Below are 12,834 nucleotides of genomic sequence, written 5' to 3'. Positions count from 1 at the left end.
GAAGTCCATTTGTAGAGTGAATCATAATGTTTCAGCTTTTATTCCACAGAAATTCTCGAGACAAGTCTGACTTTGACATTAACATCAAACCAAATGTTCCTGTAGCGTCTTTCCTGATCATTTCCTGAAAAAGGTGCAGAAACAGTAACAACATGCAGTCATTTTGATGACATCACTGCACATTTGTAAGCAAGAACATTCCCCTAACCCCGGGATCGTCCCGGATGTGGCTATGATTCGGTCCGATTGCAGCCACTAGACAGCACCCGTGATTCCACCGGGCATGCCGCATCTTGTTCCAGAAGTTGCTCAAACTGGCGCAGCGTCATTTTCGATGAAAGCTGTTGTCATCTGTCGATCTGTACCGAAATCGCTGCTAATATGAGAAACTTTTCACGATTCCCATCCCTGTTACCTGTTACAGCCACCTGGCACCTCTAATTTATGATCCCATCGACATCATTTGAACTAGATATTATTAAAAAACATTCAATTTCAAATAGCTGCAGACACAAACTGGTCGAGTGTAGGACCCTCAAATATACGGGTCGTCTGGTTTGAGGCAACCGGTCTCCAAATACTCAGACTGCAATCGCTCGAAGACTGCCGAAGGTGTGAAAATAACCGTTAAATGCTCACAGAGCACTTTTCTCTGAGTCAGTCTGCGCTGATGAGACTCATCTGCAGCTCATCAGTGATGCGACTCTGTGCAGTAGGTGACTCACCTGAGCAGCTTGTGTTCTGGTTACATTCATACATGAAAGCAAGGTTTCAGTTTCTTTGAAGTTGTGGCTTGATTCTGAAAGTAAGTAGCTAACTGAACTATTTCAAAGGTGACAGGGTTGTAAGTTCATCGCATACGGTTGGAGTCATTTATTCATGCTGTCACCTCCAATAACTGTTTTTTTCCCACAGTGAGTGTAGCACTTTAATAAATACAGAAAACAAAAAAGAAATTTTTATTATAAAAAATTTCCTCCATTCAAAGATTTTATTTAAATCCAAGAATGAAACTAATGATTTTATTCAGTTTGTCAGCACAGCAATCACAGCGTCCATGTTGGGAGATTTTATTGTGAAAGGTCAGAACAGGAAAAAAAAAACATTTTTCACATTAGTAGCAAAATTCTGTTTCTGCTTGTTGGTGGGTGGACGGCGTTTTTTAAAAGTGTCGGTGTTAAACTGAAGCTCGTGACTCCTGCTTCTGAGGCTGACGTGTCTCCAAAATATGTCCAAAGTATGCGGGCCGATGACGTGCCACTCACCGAAGAGGTGTTTGAATACCTGTAGGTTTTAACTTACAGGTGTGTGTCACAGAGCGACACTGTGTTTAACCAGAAGACAGGCAGGAGCAGATAGGGTGGAGCTGACAGACGGTGTAATTACAGCTCTCAGATTTTACGTCCGCAGCAGAGGGACAGGATGGGACAGACACCTGAACACACACTGAGGCAAAAATACATTTATACAGCTTCCAGAAAACAAACACTTAAAACCGGACGGTACGGGTCACACTGAGGGCCAAATAAGGAGGTTTGGATGTTGCCTCTTTTAAACTGTTGAAACCTAAAAACATAAAAACATGCATAAAAAATGTTTTTAAAAAGTATTTTTTTAAAATAAAATGCCTTAAAGGCAGAAAAATGCCACATGTAAATGAGGGAAGATTGGATTGTGCAGCGAAGCAATTTGCCGCTTATTCCAGAGACTCAATAAACTCTTACAGTCAGTTTGTAATACTCTTTTACTACGTTATGAATTTAAAGTATGTTATTCGGTTAGGTTAACTGTATCTGAGCATCGGATTTGATCTGACGAACAATGACACGACAAACGAGGCATTATAAAAAATTTTAAATCAGGTTTAAAAACTTAAAACATCCAAACGTGTGAAAACAACATTCTCATCAAGTTCACTTGAGGCCTGGATAACACGTAGGAGATGTTTAAAGGTCATTTTTCCAACAAATACTTGTATTTACAAGTATCTTATTAGCATTTATTGGCTACAATTATGGCTAGGTTGAAGCTGCAGTTCCACTAATGTCCACTGGAGGCTCCAGTAGCCTCATACAAATACTCTTTTGGCCTGTTTTTCTATTCTCACGAGTGTGGTTTTTTTTAAAGGTGTGCTGTAACTCAGCGGTCCCCAACCTTTTTTGCGCCACGGACCGGTTTGTGCCCGACAATATTTTCACGGACCGGCCTTTAAGGTGTCGCGGATAAACACAACAAAACAAAACTAGTACCGGTACCGAAAAAAAGAAGATTTATTCACAACACACGTGAAAAGACCCAGGAAAACCGAGTTAACGATAAAAACGATAACAAAATAACGCTGAAAACCGATAAAAACCCTGAAAACAATACATTTCACACCTGAGCCTCAACTCTCGCGGTACCGGTCCGAGGCCCGGGGGGTTGGGGACCGCTGCTGTAACTGACACTCAGATTCAAACACCAGTGGACGAGCTATCTGCGGGTATGGTATGCATTAATAAAGAGCTGCTGGGTCATTGCCAAGGTGATTCTTGTAGAACAGTTTTATAGCAGGAAACACACACAGCTGTAGGGCAGGTAGCACGTTAGCTGATAGATGGAGGTCAGAGGTCAGCGGGGCAGGAATGAACAGTGTAGAGGTCTAGTCAGGTGTGTGTAGGTGTGGAGTTCAGATGTTTATTCAGTTTACACACACACACACCTGAACATTCAGGTTGCTCATTGTACTGTATTCATTTTGGAAGTAAAATTTATGAATGAGACAGAGACAGAGTGTTACGACAGGTCGTCACAGATCTGTGACGTGAGCAGAGAGGTTTCTTGAAGGACTAAAGCGACCACGTGTCACATTTGAAGCAGTTTGTCTGCATTCAGTTCAGTTTGAATCCACTCTGATTCTCTTTTCTATGTCACACCGTGCAACAGCTGAAGCAATGTTAGCTTAGTTTGTTAACAGAAGAGCATCAAGCGTGAAGTCGATGTGAAGAACTGCAGTTCCCCTGTTTTCTTCCACTTCGTGCATGTAGAGTCTACGACACAGTGTCTGTGAGAGGCCAACGCTGTCCTGTTGCTCTGCAGTTTCACTGCCAAAGCGAGTTGGAGTTTCTAAAGCTGAACTGCGGAAAGTTGTTTTGCAAATACAGGCGTAGCCCCCTGGTGGTGGGTTTAAGGTAACGTAGCCTTCTTATCGTCTATGGTCCACGCAGTGGAAAATATTTCAGCTTTTGTGAAAGATTTGCTCATGGCTGTGGCAAGCCATCCGACAGATTGTGTCGAGTTGTAGTTCAGTCGGGGTGGAGGGACTGAGTGCGTGCTCGTGAGCTCGTGTGTGTCGGGGGTGGAGCAGAGATAAGTCACCGGTGGCAGGTTGCTTCCTACAGTAAATGATAAATGGATTAGGGAGGAGGACACTGCTGAGAGAGAGAGAGGCAGTTAATTATGGTGAAGCGGTGAGTGGCAGGAAAATTTAGGTGACGACTTTAAATCGCAGTTTAAATGATTACATAAACATAACAGGTTTTACGTTAACCTTTACGATTGCAGACTGGTTTCAGTGCAGCAGCACTGATACTCAAAATGAGGATTTTATGGCTGCACAGTTCTTCTTCTTGCTGATTTGTCCCAAAGTAATTTGGAGGCATAACAATAAAACCACGGAAAGCAGCGACGCACTACAAGCTAAAATCCGAAAAGGTCTGGACGCTGTGTAAAATGTAAATAAAAACAGAATGCAATAATATGTAAATGTAATAAATTAATGTTTTATTCACAATCAAACACAGAAGCTCGATCAAATGTTTAAAGGTCATATTAAAACTGTTGAAGTTTTCATGTGTGGGTATTTATGAAAAAGAGGATTTATGAGGTTCAGCTAATTTAGCAGAACGTTGGCTAGCTCCCATCTAAAGCTGATAAAGAAAAAAACTGCACCGCACTGATATGATGTCCACGTAAACAAATATGGAAAACTAAATACCAGGAATGTTTGGAGGGTCAGTGAAGGTGGACCAGCTGACACATAATGACCAAAGACACAAACTAAAGGCGGTTTGAAATAATCACCACCTTTGGTTTACTGATTCATTATTAGTGGATTTAATTTAGTTTTTTCAGGTTTTTGGACTCAAATGTAAAGTTTTCTGTCTGAACCTGAATTTTCATATCCAGAAAGAAAATTGTCTTCTCTCCGCTCTCTGGTTTGTGACCATGTACATGTAAGTAGTACTGTGCACTTGGTGGTACCAGTAAATTCAATGCTCTCTGCACAGATCCAAGTTCAAGTCATCCTGTGATGGACTGTGCAGTAAAGTCGGGCACAGGTTAAAGTCCAAAAAAAACTTGTTTAATTTATACAAATATCAAAATCTCTGGCCCATAAAAGAGATCAAAGTAACAGAACTCAAAAGCTGGCAACAATGTTACTAACTCAAACAAACTGACCTAAATGAGACACAGATGAAACTTAAATAGTGGCTGATCAGCCCACAAAGACACATAAAGGGATAAAACACAAAAAAACCTAACTGAAACTAACTAACAAATTCCATTCCCCCCCCATGGTCCAGAGTTGTGGTATGACCCAATTTGAAGGTCTCCATATAGGCTTGCTCCGCCCTTTTTCCACCTCCAGTGTAAACTAAAATGTGCGCACTTATTTTATTATGTGATTGTATAAGTAAATTAATTCTAAACCAAAACCAATTCTGTATTACTCTGTAAATTAAATCCTGTATTTAAAGAAAGAAAAACACAAGTGTAATTCAATTCAATTAAATTTAATTCAATTTTATTTCTATAGCGCCAAATCACAACAAAAGTCGCTTCAAGGCGCTTCATAGGTACAGAGAAAAACCCAACAATCATATGACCCCCTATGAGCAAACACTTTGGCGACAGTGGGAAGGAAAAACTCCCTTTTAACAGGAAGAAACCTCCGGCAGAACCAGGCTCAGGGAGGGGCGGGGCCATCTGCTGCGACCGGTTGGGGTGAAAGAAGGAAAACAGTAGTGTTGTGTAAGTCTATTGTCGCACTGTGATGTTTGGTAGATAATTACAATATGTGCGGCTGTTACTGCAGCCATCACACATACACATGACAAATGTTTACACTTCATTTGCACTGTTGTTATATTTTAGAAAAAGATCACAGTTTGGGTTGTTTCGTGGGTGGTCGCTGCTACAAACACTGACTGGGGCTGGTTTAATATCAACACATGGAGGACGATGGCAATCTGCAAAGAAACTGGTGCGCGTTCCCAGTCAAAGCTCTTTTTTACCACAAGCCTCATTCACCCAATCACACACATATTTATACAAGCACTTTTCTCTATACCCAAACACATTGTGACAATCTCTCATCGGCGTTCAGTCCAGCCCAAGGATACTTCGACATGCAGACTGAAGTGGGCAGAGTTTGAACCACCAACCTTCCGATTGGTGGTTCAGACCATTCCACATGCAGAGCCTGACCAGTTGTCAACAAGAAGTAATGCTGAGTGCTTAAGATGGGCCGAGATAAACGCCATCGTGAGGCAGGAAGAAGAAGATGAAGACGGAGCAAACTTGAACTGAGATGATCTGCTGTGACACTGTGAACATGGGCTGCAGTTCAAACAGAAAAGTGTCTCTGAACACAGCTGCGTGCATTTGCATCACCACACCAGTGCAGCACTACAATCATCTGGAAACTCAAGTGTTTTCTAACTTTATGAACTGTTAATATTGTCGTGTGAGACGTGTTTGACTTTGAGCTTTGAACTCAGGAGGAATTTAACAGATCCTCCTGAGTCTGTGCCACATTTAACACACCTGTGTGTCTTTCTTTACACACACACACACACACACACACACGTTCCCACCCAAACTCAAACCACAGGGTAAATACTTACCTTGTGGTTCACTGCGAACGTCATCTCAGCTCGTAAACTTAACTCACACACCTTAGCTGATCCAGCTCAGCACTGATTGGAGTCATTGTAGCCCGAGGACACGTCTTTGCCCTCAAAAGAGTGTGTGTGTGTGTGTGTGTGTGTGTGTGTGTGTGTGTGTAACAGGTGGTCCTACTGTGTGCCGTGTGTGACTGCAGGGCTCGATGGACACTCTTCCCTCACAATAAAGGACACTTCCTCCTTCCTCTGTTTACTCCCTCATCAGAGTAAACAAAGAAAGCTGCCTCTAAACGCTCGCAGACATAAGTAAGTGGAGTGGTCATTTCCCGCTGTCAGGTATGTCAGCCCCGAGGCTACGGCGGAGGTTCGGTGACACGGCGAGTTTGGTGGCAGAGATGTCCCCTGAGAGCCTTCGTCACAGCTCTGCTTGAGAGAGGACGGAGAGGCCAGACCACACAAGGAGCACGGCTAGGACACGCTCGGGATTTTTAACATTTCACCTGAAGCCCTTTTCAAATCTTTCTGTGGACAGACTTTGTTAATCCGACACTGGGGAAATGCACAAGTAACAGCAGCACAAGCGTCAGGAGGGAACAGCGCATCAGAGGTTTTATAAAAAATAGAAAGACAAACAGATAAATACAAAAACAATGTGTACAGATAAGATCAAGAGGCTAAAAAACTTTACGAGTGTTATTTATATGCACAGAAAGTTGATATCAGGACGTGTCTGATCACCTTTTGTTGGTAAAAACACAAAATGACAGACAAAACAGCTTGTATGTATTCTAGTTTTTGCTTGTGTCACTTTTACTTTATTTACCTTTGGTGTAGAAATTTGTAGTTAATAAACTCAAATTTCTTTAACTTTGGAACTGCAGACACACCATACACAATAATAATTGATATAAAAGTTGTGCATATTAGCTTCAAGGTCAGCACCATGATGTTTTGCTTTCAGAGGTTGAGTTTAACAGATTTAGATCTGAGGGTGGATAATTTATCAGCTAATGCTAGCATTGTTAGACATCACCCACAGGTTAGTGTAGCCCCGGGGGAAGCTTTGAAGTTAGTTTTAGTCATCTTGCAACGAGTACAAACATCAGCAGCGTGTCTGCAGCACATCCTGCTTTATTAGCATTTTGCACGCTATTAACGGACCACAGTTTACGAGATGAGCCCCGAGTTGTTTTCAATGTGACTTGAGATTAAGACCCTAAACTAACCACAGGTTACTGACATCAGAGATCAAAGGAGAAATATGGCAGTTTTTTCATAAACTTACATAAATTCTTTGTGCAACCAGAGAAGTCGCCCCCTGGTGGCCATTGGGGATTATTGCTTTTCTTTATTTTAATTTTATTACTCAATAAAATCCCTGAATTTATGTCATCAGTACTGGAAGACATACATTTATTCTTTGTTGGTACAGTTAGCTGCACATCAAGGCTCACTGTTTGTCTTCAAGGATGGACTGACTAATTTTTGGAGCCAGTCTCAAGTGGACGTTAAAGGAACTGCAGTTTGTGGATTTGCTGTTTAATGAACATCCATTAGTGACTTGAAACTAGCTCAAACTGCTGTAAGCAGAAGGAAAAAGATCGGACATGCTGCAGTGTGTGATGCTGATATTTTAATACTAATGAAAACCAAACATGCCCAAACGAGAGGAATGGAAACAAGGTGGGAGAAACAGAGACGAGGTGTACCTTTGGGAGGATTTTCCAAACTTCTTCTGCAGCTTCATCAACAGGAAACTAATGCCTGTTTCTAGTTTAGTTATTTCATTTTGACAATAAAGTTTTACTCAAACATGCAAAAAACCTGACAAAAGGTTCAGAGTTCTTAGAAACTTCTTGGAGTCTGATGTGCTAATGTTCAGGAGGTGAACCTTCTGGCTTCATCCTTATTACATAAAGACTTTCGCTGTGTGTGTGTGTGTGTGTGTGTGTGTGTGTGTGTGTGTGTGTAAAACATCCGACCAACCGCCTCCCCTCTCTGAAAACAGGCGTCTCTTTTATAAGCTCGAGTGGAGCAGAACAGTAGCCCTCGCTCCCGGCAGAGGTCACGACCTCTCGCCCTGGCCCGAACCCGATACCCCCGGCCTACCGGCTCGGCGGGGCGCTCCGCCTGAAAGATAAGGAAGTGGACCACCGGTAGTCCTGGTGGAGCCCCTCACCCCTGGGCTGCCCCGAGGGTCAAACCCAGTGCGCCTCACCTTACTCACCTTCCTCTCTCCCGTAGTCAGGGTTTCCACATTTCTCTATCGCAGATTCAATCTGTCCATTTTGCTGTATTTAACACCTTATTTTGGATAATTGTTTCAAAGCTGTTAAAGCGATTACATTTCCAAATCACCTCTCTTTGATACAAAACCTTTAAATGTCATCATGAGACGTGAGAGCACGATCAGGTGGAAACAACAAGCGCCACATATTTCTGAGTTCATCCTGAGCGATGGCTGCTCAGTCAGTTACACATCAGCCAGATGTTTCCAAGCACTATGTGAAGTATAAACCATCATCATCATGTAAAACTGAGAATATTTAAAAGCTGCAAAGCAAATGTAGGTCTTTGTGTTTGACTTTGGACTGACTTTGTCATTACTGCACCGCAAGATGCAATTACAAACCTGCACAGGTGTGTAGTTTAGATCAAAGTGATGGTCATTTCTCAAAATGTTTGTGTTCTGACGCTTTGAGTGCAAGTAAAGGACACCAGGAGCACAGTGTCTACACTCCCAAAACAGCATTACTGTTCATGTAATCTATGCAATGTTGGGTTTTTTTTGGAGCCAGAAACATGATGTGTGCACGAAAGCATGGAGTGCTGAGTTACATTAACAGTCACTAGCTTGGTTAGCAAGACCTTATGTGTTCAGCTGTACAAAGATACCTGCTAATTTGGATCCAACCTGCTGACTAATGTCCAAGTATAAAATTTTACTCACCAAAAGTCATATAGACAGACAGATAAATGCTTCAGGAAGCTCCGACAGCACAGAGGTCCAGTTCAGGTACTGCAGTGAGCTACAGAGCTGCTCAACTACACCTCCATCTTTAAGCTTTAATAAACCCGTTTAATAAAATCACGTGCTTAATATTTTCTGCTACTTTACTTACTAAACTCATTTTAATGTTTTTTTCTGGGGCTAAAATGACACAACACTCAAATTTCAAAGATTCAGATGCTCTCGGTGAAGTAGGAAGATGCAAGATGGCAAACAGGTTCACAACATTGATTCTCCACCACACACACCAACAGCTTCCCTGGAGAGAGCCGCTGACGACAGGAGGGGAGAACGGACACGGATTCGTCTCCTGCTGGAATCAAACCGGGCGCTTCGCTTGTCTGCTTTAAATAATGCGACAGCATCCATGTGACCGATTCCAGACACAGAATATTTTTGCAGATCACAGCCCGATGTTGTGGCAAAATGTAAAATGATCTTGAAAAAGATTTCTTTGTGTTGCTCAGCCCCTCGTACATCCAAATTCAGACTGTTTAGTCTGTTTAGTCCTTTAAAACTCGAAAATTGTGTCCAGATAAACTGACTGAACTGCTGTGAGACTCGTGTTGGTGGACACGAACAATATGTTGTTCTTCTCGCACTGCGATTTAGAAGATCCAGGTTTTTCATGACCAGACCACTTTGATTTTCAGATATGTTATTTATCATTAAATAAATATTTTCTTTGTATTTACTAGATGAAACCTTCCATCTCTATGATCCATCTTCCTCAGACATCCATGTCTCTGGTGGTGTTTCTCTACAAGCTGCTTTCAGTTGGAATATTTGAGTTAAGATCTGCATGCTTCATAATCTTCATGACTTTGGCCCTACACTTTGAAAATAAATCTACATGATGACATACGGGCGAACTCAAACACTGAGCGTCTGTAGACGACCTCGTTATCACCCCGTCATGAACTTTTCCCCTTCTTCCCTCATTCATCTTCTCTCCACTCCAGGGAACGAGCGAAAACTTTCCCTCTCCTCCCTCCTGCTGTTCGGCTGCTCGTTGCAGTGTTGGGTTTCCAGGAAAGACGGTGTAAAATATCCCACCACAGCTTCCGCTGTAAACCGACAGCTGCTCCGCTGACTGGCAGCTCTTTAACAGGACAGGAAGTCAGCGTCCACCAGGCTCCTGGTCCAGGTCATGGACTAAAAAGGCTTTTGAGACGAGGAGCTCTTTCACGCCAAAAGATTCTTCATTTTTGCTGACTGGTGATCATCTGCAAACAGGAGAGAACTCTCATAACTCCAGTTTTTGGTTGACTTATTCTTCCTCCAGCATTGTGATGTGGTGGTGCTGCTGGTGGTGAGAACCTAGAAAACATCCAACCTGAAGACCAGGGGAAAGTTAACCTGCAGTTCCTCTTATGTCCACTAGGAGCTAGAAAAGTGCACCAACCCTCTCATGTTAAATTGTCCAATTAGCAGCACAAATAAAACCCTGATTTCTGTTTCCATAGCGCTTTGACCGACAGTCGGAGGCTGACACAGGCGGCTGTAGCTGCTACACTTCACCTCATCAAACTGGACTCACGGAGCCTTGTGAGCGCTGCTTGTGCTGTTTGCTTCTTAATGCAGATTTCTAACACATAAACCTGCCATGAATCTTATGTTTTGATGAGTAAACTCTCTAATTTTACTCATGTATTCATTAGATTTTGCTTCCCGAGTGAACTCTTCATCGTAGTCTGCTCGTTTTGTTTAGTCATGTATGAATTTTGCATTTCATGTTATTCAAAAACAGCAGCAGGAGTTGAAATGTTTATTCGGGTTCCAGCTCGCCACGTCATACTTTTACTCACACCAAGCATTAAGAAACGTTGAAACAACACCGTACGATGATGAATGATTTACCGCGTGAGTTAACAGAAGTGGGCAGACATCCGCCAAACAGCTAAAACAGTATTAAGTGCTGAGATTTGCTGTCATTTGAGGCCAGACAAACAAGCGTGTCTACAAATGCCGTCAGATTAAGCTCCAGTTTAAAAATCAGCACAAGAGTCCGAAATATCCTCCTTTTGTTTTCTGTGCTTTGATGATGACGATGGAGCCGCAGAGCTGTTCAAAGTTCAAAGCGAGCAGGCGCGCGGGCGTGCTGTGACGCGTCTGTCTTGCAAGTGTCGGTTACATGTGGAGAATCGACATGAAACTATAGAGAGGCAGATTAGTTTTATTCTGAATACCTTAATAATGATGTTGATAGGAATCGATAGCTCGTGTCTGATTTAGCTGGAGAGCATCGCCAGTTACTTTGACCATCGCTGATCTCTGATATCTATATGCAGGACTTCAGTTCATCCTCAGCTGACCTGATTCTGAGTGGCTGGCCCTCGAAACAAGCAGTTTGAACAGCAGGTGTGGGACACTGTATTTCTGTAGTGACCATAGAGCAGGGGTGGACCTCTCCAGGTGTCAAGGGCCGGTGTCCTGTAGGTTTTAGACGTCACCCTGGGTCAACACACCTGATTCACGTGATTAGTTCATTACCAGGCCTCAGGAGAACTTCAGGACATGTTGAGGAGGTGATTTAGCCATTTAAATCAGCTGTGTTGGATCAAGGACACATCTAAAACCTGCAGGACACCGGCCCTCGAGGCCTGGAGTTCCCCACACCTGCCATACAGGGAGTGCAGAATTATTAGGCAAGTTGTATTTTTGAGGAATAATTTTATTATTGAACAACAACCATGTTCTCAATGAACCCAAAAAACTCATTAATATCAAAGCTGAATGTTTTTGGAAGTAGTTTTTAGTTTGTTTTAGTTTTAGCTATTTTAGGGGATATCTGTGTGTGCAGGTGACTATTACTGTGCATAATTATTAGGCAACTTAACAAAAACAAATATATACCCATTTCAATTATTTATTTTTACCAGTGAAACCAATCTAACATCTCCACATTCACAAATATACATTTCTGACATTCAAAAACAAAACAAAAACAAATCAGCGACCAATATAGCCACCTTTCTTTGCAAGGACACTCAAAAGCCTGCCATCCATGGATTCTGTCAGTGTTTTGATCTGTTCACCATCAACATTGCGTGCAGCAGCAACCACAGCCTCCCAGACACTGTTCAGAGAGGTGTACTGTTTTCCCTCCTTGTAAATCTCACATTTGATGATGGACCACAGGTTCTCAATGGGGTTCAGATCAGGTGAACAAGGAGGCCATGTCATTAGTTTTTCTTCTTTTATACCCTTTCTTGCCAGCCACGCTGTGGAGTACTTGGACGCGTGTGATGGAGCATTGTCCTGCATGAAAATCATGTTTTTCTTGAAGGATGCAGACTTCTTCCTGTACCACTGCTTGAAGAAGGTGTCTTCCAGAAACTGGCAGTAGGACTGGGAGTTGAGCTTGACTCCATCCTCAACCCGAAAAGGCCCCACAAGCTCATCTTTGATGATACCAGCCCAAACCAGTACTCCACCTCCACCTTGCTGGCGTCTGAGTGGGACTGGAGCTCTCTGCCCTTTACCAATCCAGCCACGGGCCCATCCATCTGGCCCATCAAGACTCACTCTCATTTCATCAGTCCATAAAACCTTAGAAAAATCAGTCTTGAGATATTTCTTGGCCCAGTCTTGACGTTTCAGCTTGTGTGTCTTGTTCAGTGGTGGTCGTCTTTCAGCCTTTCTTACCTTGGCCATGTCTCTGAGTATTGCACACCTTGTGCTTTTGGGCACTCCAGTGATGTTGCAGCTCTGAAATATGGCCAAACTGGTGGCAAGTGGCATCTTGGCAGCTGCACGCTTGACTTTTCTCAGTTCATGGGCAGTTATTTTGCGCCTTGGTTTTCCACACGCTTCTTGCGACCCTGTTGACTATTTTGAATGAAACGCTTGATTGTTCGATGAGCACGCTTCAGAAGCTTTGCAATGTTAAGACTGCTGCATCCCTCTGCAAGATATCTCACTATTTTTGACTTT

This window comes from Oreochromis aureus, linkage group 13, assembly GCF_013358895.1.
Source record: "Oreochromis aureus strain Israel breed Guangdong linkage group 13, ZZ_aureus, whole genome shotgun sequence".
Classification (NCBI taxonomy): domain Eukaryota; kingdom Metazoa; phylum Chordata; class Actinopteri; order Cichliformes; family Cichlidae; genus Oreochromis; species Oreochromis aureus.
Note: the sequence above shows the minus strand (reverse complement) of the source record.